Raw genomic sequence first — 19,246 nt, 5'->3', positions numbered from 1 at the left:
ACTGACAAATCTATTCAAACGCTGCTGTTCTCGGTCTTTAAGTGAAGACCGTCGGCCACTGCATTTCGCTACGTGGTCGGTTCGCGGCTCAGAAACGAACTGGTTCGTCACACGGAAAGTGCTGCTCTACGGGGTTTGCGATCACAGCGAACTACAATGAGGTGACAAAAGTCGTGAGGTACATCCCATTATCGTATCGAACTTCCTTTGGGACTTCCTTTTGCCCAGTGTAGTGTAGCAACTCAACAATTCTTTGGCAGTCCGCTGCAGAAATATAGAGCCGTACGTAATTGCGAAAGTGTTGCCGGTGCAAAATTTGGTGCACGAACTGACCTTTCGATTATGTCCCACAAATGTTCGACGGGATTTATGTCGGGTAATTTGCTCGAATTGTCCAGAATGTGCTTCAAACCAGTTGCGTACAGGTTAGGCCCATGACACGACTCATCATCGTCAATAAAAAATCCATCGTTGTTTGGGAACATGAAATCCATGAATGACTGCAAATGGTCTCCAAGGAGCCGAAAATAACCATTTCATGTCAATGATCGGCTCATTTGGAGCAGAGGAGCCAGTCCACGCGTGAAAACGCAGCCCACATTTTGGAGCGACCGCCAGCTTGTACAGTGACTTGTTGACAACTTGGGCCCATAGCTTCGTGGAGTCTGCGCCATACTCTAACCCTACCACTAGCTCGTACTTACAGAAATTGGGACTTATCTGCTCAGGCTACTTTTTCCCAGTCGTCTAGGTTCCAGCCGATACTGTCACTTCCCACTGCAGGTGATGTCGTGCAGGCAGCAAAAGCACTCGCGTCGGTCGTTTGCTCCCATAGCCCACTAACGCCAGATGTCACCACATTGTCCTAACGTATGTTATCCTACGTCCCACATAGATTTATGCGGTGATTTCAGATAGTGTTTTTTGTCAGCAATGACGACTCTACACAAACGCCGCTGCTCTCGGTCGTTAAGTCAAGGCCACGGGACACTGCATTGTCCGTGGTTAGAGGTAATGCCTGAAATGTAATATTCTCGGTGCACTGTTGACACTTTGGATCTTGGAATATTGAATTCCGTAACGATTTCCGAAATGGAATGCCACTTGCGCCTAGCTCCCTTTACCATTCCGCATTCAAAGTTGCTAATTCACATCCTGCGCCAAAAATCACATCGGGAATCTTTTCACATGAATCACATGAGTAAAAATGACAGCTCCGCCAATGGACTGCTCTTTTATACCTTGATAAGCGATACTACCGCCATCTGTGTATGTACATATTGCTATCCCGTGACTTTTGTCACTTCAGTTTATAGTTCTTTGCCTGCATCGGCGTCGCTGAAAATATGGTGAATGTGTGTCATTCTAATGTTGATGAGTTTGAAAATAATGTTTACAGTATTCTTTCTCAAAGAGATAAGACAGTGTAAGTGGCTGTTGATCTAAGACAACGAGTAATTCAATTTCAGCTTTACCCTGGTTCCTCTAAAACTACCATAAACAGTGCTACAGATGTTTTAATTGGGCCTTCACAACTGTTCTAATTTCACGGGGCGGTAATAAGGTAAAATATCAGTCAATTAAAATCAAAGCTTGTTTTACTGTAACCGCCACGTATCAAAACAAACAGGTACTGGTTCCGTTTTTAGTGACTCAATCACGTATGGCTGGCAACATAATGTGACTGGCTATGTTTCAACTGCCTGGTTTCAGGATTTCACATCCAGGCCACGGATGGAGGGATCGCATGAATGTGTGGCTGCGTATGCTTCACATATTTGGATCGGGGTGGAGGCGCCCCACAGGGAGTGGACAGCAGACAAGTCCCTTTTCCCCGGCCATCCGCACGCTACGTCGGCTTCCAACACTACGCCCTCAGCCTTCGGTAGCCTGTTTCATGCGCTTGCTTCTTCGTTCGGACACTCTCTACAAGCTCCGGTGTCTACGAGCACCGAATGTTACGGAAACCGTACTGCTGACAGACAGTCTGTTGATGTGCTGAGTGCTAGCACACGCCACCAAGACCAAGGGAGCCGTCATTGTTCACATGCAGTGCGTGCATCAGCAGCGACGGAGCGGGAATCGAGGACACTTGTTTGCATTGACGGGCCACGCAACTGTCAAGCGCCCACAGATATTCCTGCACTTGCTGTGGTTTAAGTCATGGTTCAAGCTCTAGCAGCCAATCCTTCGCTCAGCTCCGGACTGAAAGCCACCCGACGGCCAGAGTGGCCGAGCGGTTCTAGGCGCTTCAGTTCGAATCCTGCCTTGGACATAGATGTGTGTGATGTCCTTAGGTTAGTTAGGTTTAAGTAGTTTTAAGTCCTAGGGGACTGATGACCTCAGCTGTTAAGTCCCATAGTGCTCAGAGCCATTTGAACCGTTTTGAAAGCCACCCGCTTCCAAGAGCCTACTTACGTCCTTAACCTGGTGGTACTGTATTACTCTAAATCAGAATTTCCTTATGCATCTGTGACTTAAAACAGGAATTTGAATACATTTAAAACATCACGGTATTATCATCTTAAAGTCAACCTATACGTCAATCATTTAACACATAGTTAAGGCACATGCCCAACACGATTCCTGAGAAAATCAATTGCTTTGGTCTCTGACTGGACCAGAAACTATTGCCAGTTTCGACAGATCTACGCCGTCATTATCGAATGACAGGGTGCATGAACATCTGATAATGCCTCAAGATCCGATGATGACTGCGTAGACCTGTCGAAACCGCTAATAGTAATAAAAATCCCCCCATGAACCATGGACCTTGCAGTTGGTGGGGAGGCTTGCGTGCCTCAGCGATACAGATGGCCGTACCGTAGGTGCAACCACAACGGAGGGGTATCTGTTGAGAGGCCAGACAAACGTGTGGTTCCTGAAGAGGGGCAGCAGCCTGTAACGTCTACGCTACTGCGCACGTTAACTCTTTAAAGCCTGTACTATGGTAAGTTGACGGGCTTCACCTTATAAGAAAGGATTTTAGTAAATATGTTGACCGCGTGTACCTGAATGGAGGCAAAATCAGACTTACACCCACTCGGTAACAACAATGATACGTCAAGCAAGTCTAAAATGCAACTACACGTTAGGACGGGCAAGAAACATACACAGCAGATGCTACCAATTGTTAATAATACGGTCGCCAGCCTGATTAGGCATTGAGTTTTTTTCCTTGAACAAGTGGATGTACGTACAAGCATAACAACACGTAGTAATACTGCATTATATGGTAAATTTTAGAACCAGAAAAATCTACTGAACTAATATTTTCCCTTTCTGTACTAATTTGGACAAGCTATAAATACACAACATTACACTATAATGATTACTACAAACTGCGTTTTGTCTATTGATCCGACTGAAATCGGGCATAGGTTACCCTAGAAATAGCACTTTTGAAACACACATACAATGTCAATTTTAAGAAGGGTAAAACACTGATAAATTTGGGTTTTATATTGACTTTAACTTTGCTGGTCAAATCAGTTCAGTACACTTCAGAATTTAAATGAATAGAAAAGAAAAGGGGGTTTGGAGGGGGGGGGGCCCTGAAACTGTAATTCTCACTGTATTGAAATTCTTTGACTATTGAACTCATTAAGCACTCAAGGTTTACAGTATATGAATTACTACTCTTTTTGTCTTATTTCTTGCTTATTTAACTACCATTATTTTTGTCTCAAATTAATTATACTTCATTACTAAACCAATTTCAACATTATCTTCCAACTTTGTCAGACCTATGTTCTTTACTTGTATATTCATTAACAATAAAGTTCCTTAAACATCATTCTAGCATAGATAGGTATGCAGGTAATTCTTATTAACGTAACTTTAAATCTTCATTTCGGGACACTCGGATTGCACAACATGTGGAAAGGACCCTGTCTAGGTTAGTGATGAGGATAATTAAATGATAGGACAATTCTGGTGAAAGTTAAGTTGCTATTGAACAGTCAGGAACAAAAATAACACTGGTCCACACGAATACAGTACTAAATGTTTCAACCTGTTCGTATCGATGCGGCGGTTGACGGGCGGCGAGATGGGGAGGCGCACAGCACACGTACAATCACAGCTATGGCTCTTGATGTATTGGCACTTTGCTTCTTCTTAGCGTCGCAATCCTTTTCCATTTAGTGCCTATGGAATATAGCCATACTGTATAGCCGTCGGAAACAGCACATCCGAGGCTCAATGAAATCACGTTTTCCAGGAGAGCCTCCTCGATCCAGAGCGTGTTTCTCAGACCGATGCCCAACTCCGACTATTCTGCTGAGCCCGTTATGCCGTGCAACGCCCGTGTGCATTTTCCCGCGCTCGCCTGCCATCCCCCTTTTACCGCTCCCCTACAGACAGGGTATTCACCAAAGGTTTTGCATTCCACATATCCTAATACATTGCCTACGCATGGACCAGGCGCACAATTACAATTTACATGTTACATTAGATTCAACATGGGTTACACTTCAATTCTGTTATAGCATTGCTTGAAATTTGACATAAATATTAATATTCACATCGAAAGTTGCTTACAGTTTCTTTAACATAATGACACGAAAATAAAAAAGAAATGAAATCAAAACATTGCTTACACTAATTTATCGAAAATGAGAAGAAAAAAATTATTATATGTACAGTTGTTGTTACAAGCCTTTTCAGTAGTTGCAGGGGCAACAGTCTGGATGATTGACTGATCTGGCCTTGTAACACTAACCAAAACGGCCTTGCTGTGCTGGTATTGCGAACGGCTGAAAGGAAGGGGAAACTACAGGCGTAATTTTTCCCGAGGGCATGCAGCTTTACTGTATGGTTAAATGATGATGGCGTCCTCTTGGGTAAAATATTCCGGAGGTAAAATAGTCCCCCATTCGGATCTCCGGGCGGGGACTACTCAAGAGGACGTCGTTATCAGAAGAAAGAAAACTGGCATTCTGCGGATCGGAGCGTGGAATGTCAGATCCCTTAATCGGGCAGGTAGGTTAGAAAACTTAAAAAGGGAAATGGATAGGTTAAAGTTAGATATAGTGGGAATTAGTGAAGTTTGGTGGCAAGAGGAACAAGACTTCTGGTCAGGTGAATACAGGTTTATAAATACAAAATCAAATAGGGGTAACGCAGAAGTAGGTTTAATAATAAATAAAAAAAATGGGAGTGCGGGTAAGCTACTACAAACAGCATACAGAACGCATTATTGTGGCTAAGATAGACACGAAGCGCACACCTACTACAGTAGTACAAGTTTATATGCCAACTAGCTCTGCGGATGATGAAGAAATTGATGAAATGTATGATGAGATAAAAGAAATTATTCAGGTAGTGAAGGGAGACGAAAATTTAATAGTGATGGGTGACTGGAAGTCGAGAGTAGGAAAAGGGAGAGAAGGAAACATAGTAGTTGAATATGGATTGGGGGAAAGAAATGAAAGAGGAAGCCGTCTGCTAGAATTTTGAACAGAGCATAACTTAATCATAGCTAACACTTGGTTCAAAAATCATAAAAGAAGGATGTATACATGGAAGAATCTTGGATATAATAGAAGGTATCAGATAGATTATATAATAGTAAAACAGAGATTTAGGAACCAGGTATTAAATTGTAAGACATTTCCAGGGTCAGATGTGGACTCTGACCACAATCTATTGGTTATGAACTGTAGATTAAAACTGAAGAAACTGCAAAAAGGTGGGAACTTAAGGAGATGGGACCTGGACAAACTGATTAAACCAGAGGTTGTAGAGAGTTTCAGGGAGCGCATAAGGGAACAATTGTCACAAATGGGGTAAAGAAATACAGTATAAGAAGAATGGGTAGCTCTGAGGGAAGAAGTAGTGAAGGCAGCAGTGGATCAAGTAGGTAAAAAGACGAGGGCTAGTAGAAATCCTTGGGTAACAGAAGAAATATTGAATTTAATTGATGAAAGGAGAAAATACAAAAATGCAGTAAATGAAGCAGGCAAAAAGGAATACAAACGTCTCAAAAATGAGATCGTCCGGAAGTGCAAAATTGCTAAGCAGGGATGGCTAGAGGACAAATGTATGTTTGTAGAGGCTTATCTCACTAGGGGTAAGATAGATACTGCCTACAGGAAAATTAAAGAGACCTTTGGAGAAAGAGAACCACTCTTGTATGAATATCAAGAGCTCTGATGGAAACCCAGTTCTAAGCAAAGAAGGGAAAGCAGAAAGGTGGAAGGAGTATATAGAGGGTCTATACAAGGGGGATGTACTTGAGGGCAATATTCTGGAAATAGAAGAGAATGTAGATTAAGACGAAATGGGAGATAGGATACTGCGTAAAGAGTTCGACAGAGCACTGAGAGACCTGAGTCGAAACAAGGCCCCGGGAGTAGACAACATTCCATTAGAACTACTGACGGCCTTGGGAGAGCCAGTCCTGACAAAACTCAACCATCTGGTGAGCAAGATGTATGAGACAGGCGAAATACCCTCAGAATTCAAGAAGAATATAATAATTCCAATTCCAAAGAAAGCAGGTGTTGACAGATGCGAAAATTACCGAACAATCAGTTTAATAAGTCACAGCTGCAAAATACTAACGCGAATTCTTTACAGACGAATGGAAAAACTAGTAGAAGCCGACCTTGGGGAAGATCAGTTTGGATTCCGTAGAAATATTGGAACACGTTAGGCAATACTGACCTTACGACTTATCTTAGAAAAAAGATTAAGGAAAGACAAACCTACAATTCTAGCATTTGTAGACTTAGAGAAATTTTTGAGAATGATAACTGGAATACTCTCTTTCAAATTCTAAAGGTGGCAGGGGTAAAATACAGGGAGCGAAAGGCTATTTACAATTTATAAAGAGACCAGATGGCAGTTATAAGAGTCGAGGGACATGAAAGGGAAGCAGTGGTTGGAAAGGGAGTGAGGCAGGGTTGTAGCCTCTCCCCAATGTTATTCAATCTGTATATTGAGCAAGCAGTGAAGGAAACAAAAGAAAAATTCGGAGTAGGTATTAAAATCCATGGAGAAGAAACAAAAACTTTGAGGTTCGCCGATGACATTGTAATTCTGTCAGAAACAGCAAAGGACTTGGAAGAGCAGTTGTAGGGAATGGACAGTGTCTTGAAAGGAGGATATAAGATGAACATCAACAAAAGCAAAACGAGAATAATGGAATGTAGTCGAATTAAGTTGGGTGATGCTGAGGGTATTAGATTAGGAAATGAGACACTTAAAGTAGTAAAGGAGTTTTACTATTTGGGGAGCAAAATAACTGATGATGGTCGAAGTAGAGAGGATATAAAATGTAGACTGGCAATGGCAAGGAAAGTATTTTTGAAGAAGAGAAATTTGTTAACATCGAGTATAGATTTAAGTGTAAGGAAGTCGTTTCTGAAAGTATTTTATGGAGTGTAGCCATGTATGGAAGTGAAACATGGACGATAAATTGTTTGGACAAGAAGAGAATAGAAGTTTTCGAAATGTGGTGCTACAGAAGAATGCTGAAGATTAGATGGGTAGATCACATAACTAATGAGGAGGTATTGAATAGAATTGGGGAGAATAGGAGTTTGTGGCACAACTTGACAAGAAGGGACCGGTTGGTAGGACATGTTCTGAGACATCAAGGGATCACAAATTACGACTGGAGGGCAGCGTGGAGGGTAAAAACCGTAGAGGGAGACCAAGAGATAAATACACTAAGCAGATTCAGAAGGATGTAGGTTGCAGTAAGTACTGGGAGATGAAGAAGCTTGCACAGGATAGAGCAGCATGGAGAGCTGCATCAAACCAGTCTCAGGACTGAAGACCACAACAACAGCAGAGATCTTGGAAAAGAACGGTATTACTTTTAGATAGCCCACAACGATTGACGCCATGTCAGCCATGTCACACGACTATACCCAATGCTTAACACGTAACGTGCAATAAATAGAAGGGCGTCGATGTCCATGCAGATCACTTTTATTAGACCAATGATGACATTCGCAGCTCCAACAAATGAACGAGGCCTGCAGATCGTACAGAACAACGTTCTACGAATGATAAGTAATGCTGGAGTAACCCACACAGCACAGTGAAACACAATGAATTCGGCTTCGAGGCGCAGATCGAGACATTCGAAGAAACCATTCATCCTAAGTCTGAGGAACTTCGAGCATAACCCAGACGGCCGGTGTGGCCGAGCGGCTCTAGGCGCTTCAGTCTGGAACCAAGCGACCGCTCTGGTCGCAGGTTCGAATCCTCCCTCTGGCATGGATGTTTGTGATTTCCTTAGGTTAGTTAGGTTTAAGTGGTTCTAAGTTCTAGGGGACTGATGACCTAAGATGTTATGTCCCATAGTGCTCAGAGCCATTTGAACCATTTGAACATAACCCACGTGGAAGCATAATAGCCAAGAAATACTTTTTTCTGAGTGACACTCTACGGCCTATGGGCAGTTTAAACTAGGCACACAGACAACACAATATCGGTGAACACCGTAGCACAGGAAATCTGACTGGCACTGCCAGGTGTACCCACACGGCATACAAACTGACAACGAAAGGGAAGCCGATCACACCAACCAGAAACAGAACTCACACTACATTCAGTACTGAGCAGCTGATTTTGATGACGACATTGACATTGGCATGTTACAAGTTGGCTGACGCTGAAGTTGGCCTAGGATTCACCATCGGTTCCTAGCAACAACGGTAACCTTTCCACTACTAACTTCTTGACGCACAGTGCCTTTCGACAGGAAAAGCCTTAACTGCAAGTAAAATACAACTGACAACCACGTTAAAACCGTTTAACAACATTTTGACGAGCAAAAGAGTCCAGAAGCTTCTTCAGGAATACCGTATCCAGAAGGAGCCATTCATTGAGGGTTAGATTCCTCGGAACAACCAAATTGAGGACATGTTGATTGCTACGTATTATCCATGATTTTTTAAAAATTTATTAATGGCCTTCGGACATCATCCGAAGTGTCACCCTGAAAATTAATTTTTAACACTTAAACATGCAAGAACATGAAATCCACCAGATGCGTAACATTATCTTTTGTGGATGCGCACACGTGTTTGTACGGGGAGTTGCTGCTTTGTTAGTGGTCAACCGTTCCTTTCTTTTCCTTATGTTAGCATAAAGACACCATTTCTAGTCATCAGTGACGATACAGGATAGGAAAGGTCGGTACAGTTCACGGGCCAACTGATGACGAGCAAGCAGAGATGCACATACGTCCACTCGCTGATTTTTGTGATTTTGGCTCAAAGCATGCGGTACCCATACACCCGATTTTTTAACCTTTCTTACTGTTTGCAGATGGGCCACGGTGGTTGAATGGTTGCAGTTCATTACATTTATAAGTTCCCGACTAGACTGACGTGCATCATTGAGGGCTAATGCATTTAAACGATCTTTATCAAACCCCGAAGGTCTTCCTGAACATCGAGAGTCACTAATGTCAAAACTATCTTTCTTAAAACGATGAGCCGGCCGGTGTGGCCAAGCGGTTAAAGGCGCTTCAGTCTGGAACCGCGCGGCCGCTACGGTCGCAGGTTCGAATCCTGCCTCGGGCATGGATGTGTGTGATGTCCTTAGGTTAGTTAGGTTTAAGTAGTTCTAAGTTCTAGGGGACTGATGACCTTAGATGTTAAGTCTCATAGTGCTCAGAGCCATTTGAACCAATTAAAACGATGAAACCATTTTTTGCCGTGCTCTGTCCAGTGGCGTTATCCGCATAAATTGTGAAAATGTTTCTGGCTTCCTCCGCTGCTGTGACTTCTCTATTCAACTCATAGAGAAGAATATCTCGGGAATGTTCCGATTTCTCCACTTGGCACTCTATTTTCTGGCGTTTAAAGTTCCACTCACTCGCTCCAAATAACAATATGTAAACTCAAACAGCAACAGTGATCTACAAATAAGAGAAGAAAATCCGTAAGTAAACCCATAACATCAGGAATACCAACATGAAAAACTAAAAAGCTACGAACTGACGCACCAACAAATTTATTGTCCCTCACAGTCACGCCAATTTCAAAACGAAATTACAACTTTCAGTCCTCACGAGTCACCCTCAGGTTGTAAAACAGATGTCACGGTTAACTCCCAACACTGTAGCGAGCTCTTTGTTCAACCGTAATTTAGTTTTGAAGTCGGTGTGCTTGTGGCGGGCAATAAATTACTTGTAAAACCTTCGTCTCGTCAGGACAGCTACTGTTGAGTTTCATCTACGTCAACACACATACTCCGCAAGGCACCATACGGCGCATGGAACGAGGGAAAAACGTCTGTCTCTATGCCTCCGTACGACGTGGTCACTACGCGAAATGTGTGTCGGCGGGCAGGAGAGTCGTTCTGCAGTCAGCCACAAATAGCAGTTCTCTAAATTTTGTCAACAACATTTCTCGAAAAGGACGTCATCTTCATTGCAGGAATTCCCACTTGAGTTCACGGAGCATCTGCGTAATAATCGTGTGTTGATCGAAACTATCGGTAACAAATCTAGTAGCACGCCTCTGAATTGCTTCGTGGTTTCGTTTACTCCGACCCGGCGATGATCCCGAACACTCAATCCATTAAGCAATGTGTGCTGGCAGGAGAGCTGTCGGATGAGTATGTTCTTAAGAGTGGTATTCTCTGTAAGAGGATGGGCGAGGCTAAGCAGTCAAAGAACTGTTTGCCTGCAACCTTGGTGCGATCGGGTTTTCGTTATTTTCATGATTCGTTGGTGGGTGGCCATTTAGGTATTTTTTTTTGGTCATCAGTCTACTGACTGGTTTGATGCGGCCCGCCACGAATTCCTTTCCTGTGCTAACCTCTTCATCTCAGAGTAGCACTTGCAACCTACGTCCTCAATTATTTGCTTGACGTATTCCAATCTCTGTCTTCCTCTACAGTTTTTGCCCTCTACAGCTCCCTCTAGTACCATGGAAGTCATTCCCTCATGTCTTAGCAGATGTCCTATCATCCTGTCCCTTCTCCTTATCAGTGTTTTCCATGTATTTCTTTCCTCTCCGATTCTGCGTAGAACCTCCTGAGTTCTTACCTTATCAGTCCACCTAATTTTCAACATTCGTCCATAGCACCACATCTCAAATGCTTCGATTCTCTTCTGTTCCGGTTTTCCCACAGTCCATGTTTCACTATCGTACAATGCTGTACTCCAGACGTACATCCTCATAAATTTCTTCCTGAAATTAAGGCCGGTATTTGATATTAGTAGACTTCTCTTGGCCAGAAATGCCTTTTTTGCCATAGCGAGTCTGCTTTTGATGTCCTCCTTGCTCCGTCCGTCGTTGGTTATTTTACTGCCTAGGTAACTTCATTGACTTCGTGACCATCAATCCTGATGTTAAGTTTCTCGCTGTTCTCATTTCTACTACTTCTCATTACCTTCGCCTTTCTCCGATTTACTCTCAAACCATACTGTGTACTCATTAGACTGTTCATTCCATTCAGCAGATCATTTAATTCTTCTTCACTATCACTCAGGATAGCAATGTCATCAGCGAATCGTATCATTGATATCCTTTCACCTTGTATTTTAATTCCACTCCTGAAACTTTCTTTTATTTCCATCATTGCTTCCTCGATGTACAGATTGAAGAGTAGGGGCGAAAGGCTACAAGCCTTGTCTTACACCCTTCTTAATACGAGCACTTCGTTCTTGATCGTCCACTCTTATTATTCCCTCTTGGTTGTTGTACATATTGTATATGACCCGTCTCTCCCTATAGCTTACCCCTACTTTTTTCAGAATCTCGAACAGCTTGCACCATTTTATACTGTCGAACGCTTTTTCCAGGTCGACAAATCCTATGAAAGTGTCTTGATTTTTCTTTAGCCTTGCTTCCATTATTAGCCGTAACGTCAGAATTGCCTCTCTCGTCCCTTTACTTTTCCTAAAGCCAGACTGATCGTCACCTAGCGCATTCTCAATTTTCTTTTCCATTCTTCTGTATATTATTCTTGTAAGCAGCTTCGATGCATAAGCTGTTAAGCTTGTTGTGCGATAGTTCTCGCACTCGTCAGCTCTTGCCGTCTTCGGAATTGTGTGGATGATGCTTTTCCGAAAGTCAAATGGTATATCGCCAGACTCATATATTCTACACACCAACGTGAATAGTCGTTTTGTTGCCACTTCCTCCAATGATTTTAGAAATTCTGATGGAATGTTATCTATCCCTTCTGCCTTATTTGACCGTAAGTCCTCCAAAGCTCTTTTAAATTCCGATTCTAATACTGGATCCCCTATCTCTTCTAAATCGACTCCTGCTTCTTCTTCTATAACATCAGACAAATCTTCACCCTCATAGAGGCTTTCAATGTATTCTTTCCACCTATCTGCTCTCTCCTCTGCATTTAACAGTGGAATTCTCGTTGCACTCTTAATGTTACCACCGTTGCTGCCTTCACATTTTTCCTGCAGCCATTTCGTCTTAGCTTCCCCGCACTTCCTATTTATTTCATTCCTCAGCGACTTGTATTTCTGTATTCCTGATTTTCCCGGAACATGTTTGTACTTCCTCCTTTCATCAATCAACTGAAGTATTTCTTCTGTTACCCATGGTTTCTTCGCAGCTACCTTCTTTGTACCTATGTTTTCCTTCCCAACTTCTGTGATGGCCCTTTTTAGAGATGTCCATTCCTCTTCAACTGTACTGCCTACTGCGCTATTCCTTATTGCTGTATCTATAGCGTTAGAGAACTTCAAACGTATCTCGTCATTCCTTAGTACTTCCGTATCCCACTTCTTTGCGTATTGATTCTTCCTGGCTAATGTCTTGAACTTCAGCCTACTCTTCATCACTACTATTTGTGATCTGAGTCTATATCTGCTCCTGGGTACGCCTTACAATCCAGTATCTGATTTCGGAATCTCTGTCTGACCATGATGTAATCTAATTGAAATCTTCCCGTATCTCCCGGCCTTTTCCAAGTATACCTCCTCCTCTTGTGATTCTTGAACAGGGTATTCGCTATTACTAGCTGAAACTTGTTACAGAACTCAATTAGTCTTTCTCCTCTTTCATTCCTTGTCCCAAGCCCATATTCTCCTGTAACATTTTCTTCTACTCCTTCCCCTACAACTGCATTCCAGTCACCCATGACTATTAGATTTTCGTCTCCCTTTACATACTGCATTACCCTTTCAATATCCTCATACACTTTCTCTATCTGTTCATTTTCAGCTTGCGACGTGGGCATGAGTACCTGAACTATCGTTGTCGGTGTTGGTCTGCTATCGATTCTGATTAGAACAACCCGGTCACTGAACTGTTCATAGTAACACACCCTCTGCCCTACCTTCCTATTCATAACGAATCCTACACCTGTTATACCATTTTCTGCTGCTGTTGATATTACCCGATACTCATCTGACCAGAAATCCTTGTCTTCCTTCCACTTCACTTCACTGACCCCTACTATATCTAGATTGAGCCTTTGCATTTCCCTTTTCAGATTACAAGACTCTTAAGAAAATCAAGGAGCATTTGTCTTGGCCCTCCATGGATCGGGTTGTGAGGGCGACGATATCCCAATACCGCTTGTGTAATGCAGCCAAACCCAAGAATGCTCTTCAACAGGAGTAGTTGAGTTCTGAACGGGAGTCCTGTCCTATGGAGAAGCTCTACATTGATTATTTAGGACCGTTACCTCGTACTAAGAAGGGCCATCGATATTTACTAGTTATTATCGATGCGTTTTCCAGATTTACTTGGTTCCTTCCGAGCCGTAAAGTTACCGCTGCCACCACTATTTATCATATAACTAATGCCTTCAGTGCTTTTGGGCCACCCAAGGAGCTTGTTAGCGACAATGCTTCTGCCTTTATTTCGGATCCTTTCAAAGCCTTCTGTTTTCAGAATGGTGTCAAGCATATCACCACCACACTGTGTTATCCCCAGGAGTCCTTTGCGGAGAGAGTTAACCGAAATCTTAAGTCTGCATTGATTATTTATCATCAGAAAACCCCTAGTAAATAGGACTGCAGTCTTTCCTGGCTTAGTTTTGCCTTTAATATCGCCAGTCATGAAGCCTTGCGAGCTACGGCTGCATCCTTGGTCCTTTCCTAACCGGTTAATTCCCTTCTTTCGAACTTGTGGGGAATTCAAGCTCTTATTCCAGTCCTCGTATTATCAAGGAGAACTGGAACTGGGGCAGGCGTAATAAACTCAGAGCCCAAAATAAACAAGCTGAGCGTTATAATCGTAATCGGGAACCTCTAAGGGCAGGCCAGGGGATCGCACACGTATTCTACACTCCTGGAAATGGAAAAAAGAACACATTGACACCGGTGTGTCAGACCCACCATACTTGCTCCGGACACTGCGAGAGGGCTGTACAAGCAATGATCACACGCACGGCACAGCGGACACACCAGGAACCGCGGTGTTGGCCGTCGAATGGCGCTAGCTGCGCAGCATTTGTGCACCGCCGCCGTCAGTGTCAGCCAGTTTGCCGTGGCATACGGAGCTCCATCGCAGTCTTTAACACTGGTAGCATGCCGCGACAACGTGGACGTGAACCGTATGTGCAGTTGACGGACTTTGAGCGAGGGCGTATAGTGGGCATGCGGGAGGCCGGGTGGACGTACCGCCGAATTGCTCAACACGTGGGGCGTGAGGTCTCCACAGTACATCGATGTTGTCGCCAGTGGTCGGCGGAAGGTGCACGTGCCCGTCGACCTGGGACCGGACCGCAGCGACGCACGGATGCACGCCAAGACTGTAGGATCCTACGCAGTGCCGTAGGGGACCGCTCCGCCACTTCCCAGCAAATTAGGGACACTGTTGCTCCTGGGGTATCGGCGAGGACCATTCGCAACAGTCTCCATGAAGCTGGGCTACGGTCCCGCACACCGTTAGGCCGTCTTCCGCTCACGCCCCAACATCGTGCAGCCCGCCTCCAGTGGTGTCGCGACAGGCGTGAATGGAGGGACGAATGGAGACGTGTCGTCTTCAGCGATGAGAGTCGCTTCTGTCTTGGTGCCAATGATGGTCGTATGCGTGTTTGGCGCCGTGCAGGTGAGCGCCACAATCAGGACTGCATACGACCGAGGCACACAGGGCCAACACCCGGCATCATGGTGTGGGGAGCGATCTCCTACACTGGCCGTACACCACTGGTGATCGTCGAGGGGACACTGAATAGTGCACGGTACATCCAAACCGTCATCGAACCCATCGTTCTACCATTCCTAGACCGGCAAGGGAACTTGCTGTTCCAACAGGACAATGCACGTCCGCATGTATCCCGTGCCACCCAACGTGCTCTAGAAGGTGTAAGTCAACTACCCTGGCCAGCAAGATCTCCGGATCTGTCCCCCATTGAGCATGTTTGGGACTGGATGAAGCGTCGTCTCACGCGGTCTGCACGTCCAGCACGAACGCTGGTCCAACTGAGGCGCCAGGTGGAAATGGCATGGCAAGCCGTTCCACAGGACTACATCCAGCATCTCTACGATCGTCTCCATGGGAGAATAGCAGCCTGCATTGCTGCGAAAGGTGGATATACACTGTACTAGTGCCGACATTGTGCATGCTCTGTTGCCTGTGTCTATGTGCCTGTGGTTCTGTCAGTGTGATCATGTGATGTATCTGACCCCAGGAATGTGTCAATAAAGTTTCCCCTTCCTGGGACAATGAATTCACGGTGTTCTTATTTCAATTTCCAGGAGTGTATATACGATCTCCTTTATAAATGACCTACACTTTCCTAAAATCCGTTAGGAGCCTGCTGTCGGGCACTGCGTCAGTCACTTTCCGTAAACCTAGAAATACAGAATCTACCGTTTGCACTTCATCCGTTGTTGGCATGTTGTCGTGGGCGGTAAGGGCAAGCCGTTACCCGCGAGAGATGCTTTCTAATGCCGTGCTGGTTTGTGGACAGGAGATCATCTGTCTCTAGGAAATTTATCATATTCGAATATGCACGAGAATTCTGCGGTAAACCGATATTAAGGATACTGGTCTGTGATTGTGTTATTTCTGCGTTGCTTGGCCCACCGTGCGTTATGACCATTGGCCTTTTGAGAGGTATCTGACTCCAAATATCCGTTCCGTGTAGTGTCCTTAGTAATGTTCGCTCGGAAACTTATTGAGATGGACCTGCCTTAACAGACAGTAGCAGTTCTTGTCGGATTGAAAATCGATTGTCATAACAAGTCGTGACTGGCTTCTCGGGTCCGCTTTGGTCAAGATATTTATAAGACCACTATTGTTTATCGTGGTAGTTGCCTGACAATGGTACACCATTCCTTGTAGGCACTTTGGATGGTCCGCGTTATATATTAACTGATAGAGCAACTTCACTCAGGGTGTGGTCATGTGCGAGTTCAAATACGGCAAGTCCTTTCTGGCATTCTGTCACATCTTCATTTCGATTTATCTTGCTGCGCTGATGTCACACACCGAGAGTCAGATGCATATCACATTGCTGCCTTGACAACGTCAGTGGTGGACGGCCACACGACCGCTTGGTGGCAGTTCTGCGCCACCTACAGCGCTACAAAGAGAGCAGTCTGCTCTGTAAGGGAGCTGATTTATATTATGACCAGTGTGCTTATTTTGCCATCCGTTTTATTTCAGTTTATTACATACATGAACACTTAGGTGACAACAGTCATGGGATACCTCCTAATGTTTCTCGGACCTCCTTTTGCCCGATGTAGTGCTACAACTCCACATGACATGAAATCAACAAGTCGTTGGAAGTCCCACGCAGAAAATCTGTTGCCGTACATAATTGGAAAGCATTGTCAGTGCAGAAGTTTGTGCACGCACTGACCTCTCGACTATATCCCATAAGTGTCCGACAGGATTCATGTGGGGCTGTCGGGGTTGCTACGCCATTCGCTCGAACTGTCCTGAAAGTTCTTCAAACCAATCGCGAACAATTGTAGTCCGGTGACACGGCATCTCTAAGTAGCCAAACATATTTCCAGCCAGTGTTCGGTTCAGCTGGATCAGAACACCCAGCCCATTACACGTAAACATAGCTCACACCATTATCTAGCCACAACCAGCTTGCACAGTGCCTTGTCGACAACCTGATTCCATGGCCCGAAGGGTGTGCGCCGCACTCGAACCGTACCATCAGCTCTTACGAACTGAAATCGGGACTCATGTGACCAGGCCACCGTTTTCCAGTCGTCTAGGGTCCAACCGATACGGTCGCGAGTCCAGGAGAGGAGTTGCAGGCGATGTCGTGTTGCTAGCAAAGATGCGCGCTTCGGTCTTCTGCTGCCATAGCCCATTAACGCCAAATTTTTCCGCAGGGTCCTGACGGATACGTTCTTCGTACGTCCCACGCTGATTCATTCCGGTTATTTCACACAGAGCTGCTTGTCAGTCAGCACTGGCAAATCTACGCAAACGCCGCTGCTCTCTGTTGTTAAGTGAAGGGTGTCGGTAAAGCGCTGTACGTCGTGAGACGTAATGCCTAAAATTTGGTATTCACGGTACACTTTTGACACTGTGGATCTCGGAAAATCTAATTGTCTATCGATTTCCAAAATAGAATGTCTCATGCGTCTATTTCTCATGCGTCTATTTCCCATTACCTTTCGCGTTCAGAGTCTTTTAATTCTAGTCGTGCAGCCATAATGACGTCGAAAATCTTTTTACATGAATCGCCTGAGTACAAACAACAGCTTCGCCAAAGCACTGCCCTTTTTACCCTGTGTACGCGATTGCATCGCCGTCTGTAGATGTGCGTATCGCTATTCCGCGAAATTCGTCACCTCAGTCTGTAAGAGAAATGGAATTTTTACCATAGCATGGTTATTTATAGACCATTGCGCTTACGCGTTTTGAATCTACGTGCTGTGAGGTGTCACACAAATAATTGTTAGTGAAATACCATGTAATGTTTAGGAACTATATGTATTTATATAAAAGCTTGCTTGGTGGCCTCCTTTGCCAACCTTGGGAAGGGGGGGTGGGGGTGAGAGGTCGTGGTAGGCTAATGTAGCCGCTGCAGTCGCAGTACTATACCTTTGTTTATTGCTCTGCTTTCCAGACATACTTTGTTGCAATCTTGAAGCTTTTATATCTGTAACAATATCAAGTTGCTGGAGCAGACCATTTCCAGTCGGGTTTTTGAATCAGGCTCAATAAAACATACAGTTTTAAGATAGTGAGGTTTCTTTCATGATTGATACTTCCGCTACAGTGGTAAAAACTTTTTATTACTGAAGTCTTACACAACCCGATTTTGGTGTCTCACCCCAATCTTCAGGTGCAACTAAAACCATTCCAAACTGATCACGTCCAAGTTTAGTTAAAAGGCAGCACACCTGCCATACACAGCTCATCACGGGGAGTATGGAAAAGTGACCACGCTTAAGCCATTTTCAGATGTGCCTGATGTAAGTCAGCCATATGTTGCAAGCTTCGGTACAAATGTGCTGGAGGTCTGAAGTTTTTTCAACCTCCGATCAGACACGACTTTGAAACCACAGATGTGTTGCCAGTCACCAGTATGTCTGTATATCGTGTCATGTCACACTTTTCTTCTCAGCTCACAGTGATCATGTAAAAACGCCTAGAACAATAGTGTCTCGCGCCAAGTGAAATGTGCCTGTTGAGTGATTTCACCTGATTTCGAGCAGCCCACACAACGTAGCTGTCTTGTGATTTCCTCTTCATGGCAATTCTCGGCCGCACACTGGAGGTGCAATGAAGGCGTATGCATCTTACATCAGACCTCTGCAAATTAGAAACGTTTCTACTCAAGATTAACGGAACAAGCTTCCTCTGTGAAACTCTGAGAACATGATGATGTGTATTCGAACTAATTTTTTTCACTTTTCGGCAGGTAGCAGTGCTGCTCAGGGCAAAAAGATTCAATAACCACTTTTTCCACCCGGCGATTTTGCCCCTCTTTCCCCCATAGACTTTCCAGACACGTCTCTTTTAGTTGAGACTGTCGTATTTAGTCAGTTATGACAGTACTACGAGACAGTAAATGAACCTATCTTCCAGGACAGCATGTGACATTAGAAACGATTTGACAGTAACCTGTCTTGAAAAAACATCTGAAAGTGGTACAATATTCAGATGGCCCAATTTGCGTCTTTTAATGAGCGATACAAGCTATAGGCTAATGGGTGTTGATTGCGCGAGTTACCTTATCAAGGAGACGTCCGAGAACAGCCTGCCAGGAATTGAGGCTGCATGACGTTCCACAAAAGGGGAAACTACACTACTGGCCATTAAAATTGCTACACCAAGAAGAAATGCAGATGATAAACGGGTATTCATTGGACAAA

The sequence above is a fragment of the Schistocerca americana genome, chromosome 2 (genome assembly GCF_021461395.2).
Source record: "Schistocerca americana isolate TAMUIC-IGC-003095 chromosome 2, iqSchAmer2.1, whole genome shotgun sequence".
NCBI classification, from domain to species: Eukaryota; Metazoa; Arthropoda; class Insecta; order Orthoptera; family Acrididae; genus Schistocerca; species Schistocerca americana.
This window is presented reverse-complemented; position numbering follows the sequence as displayed.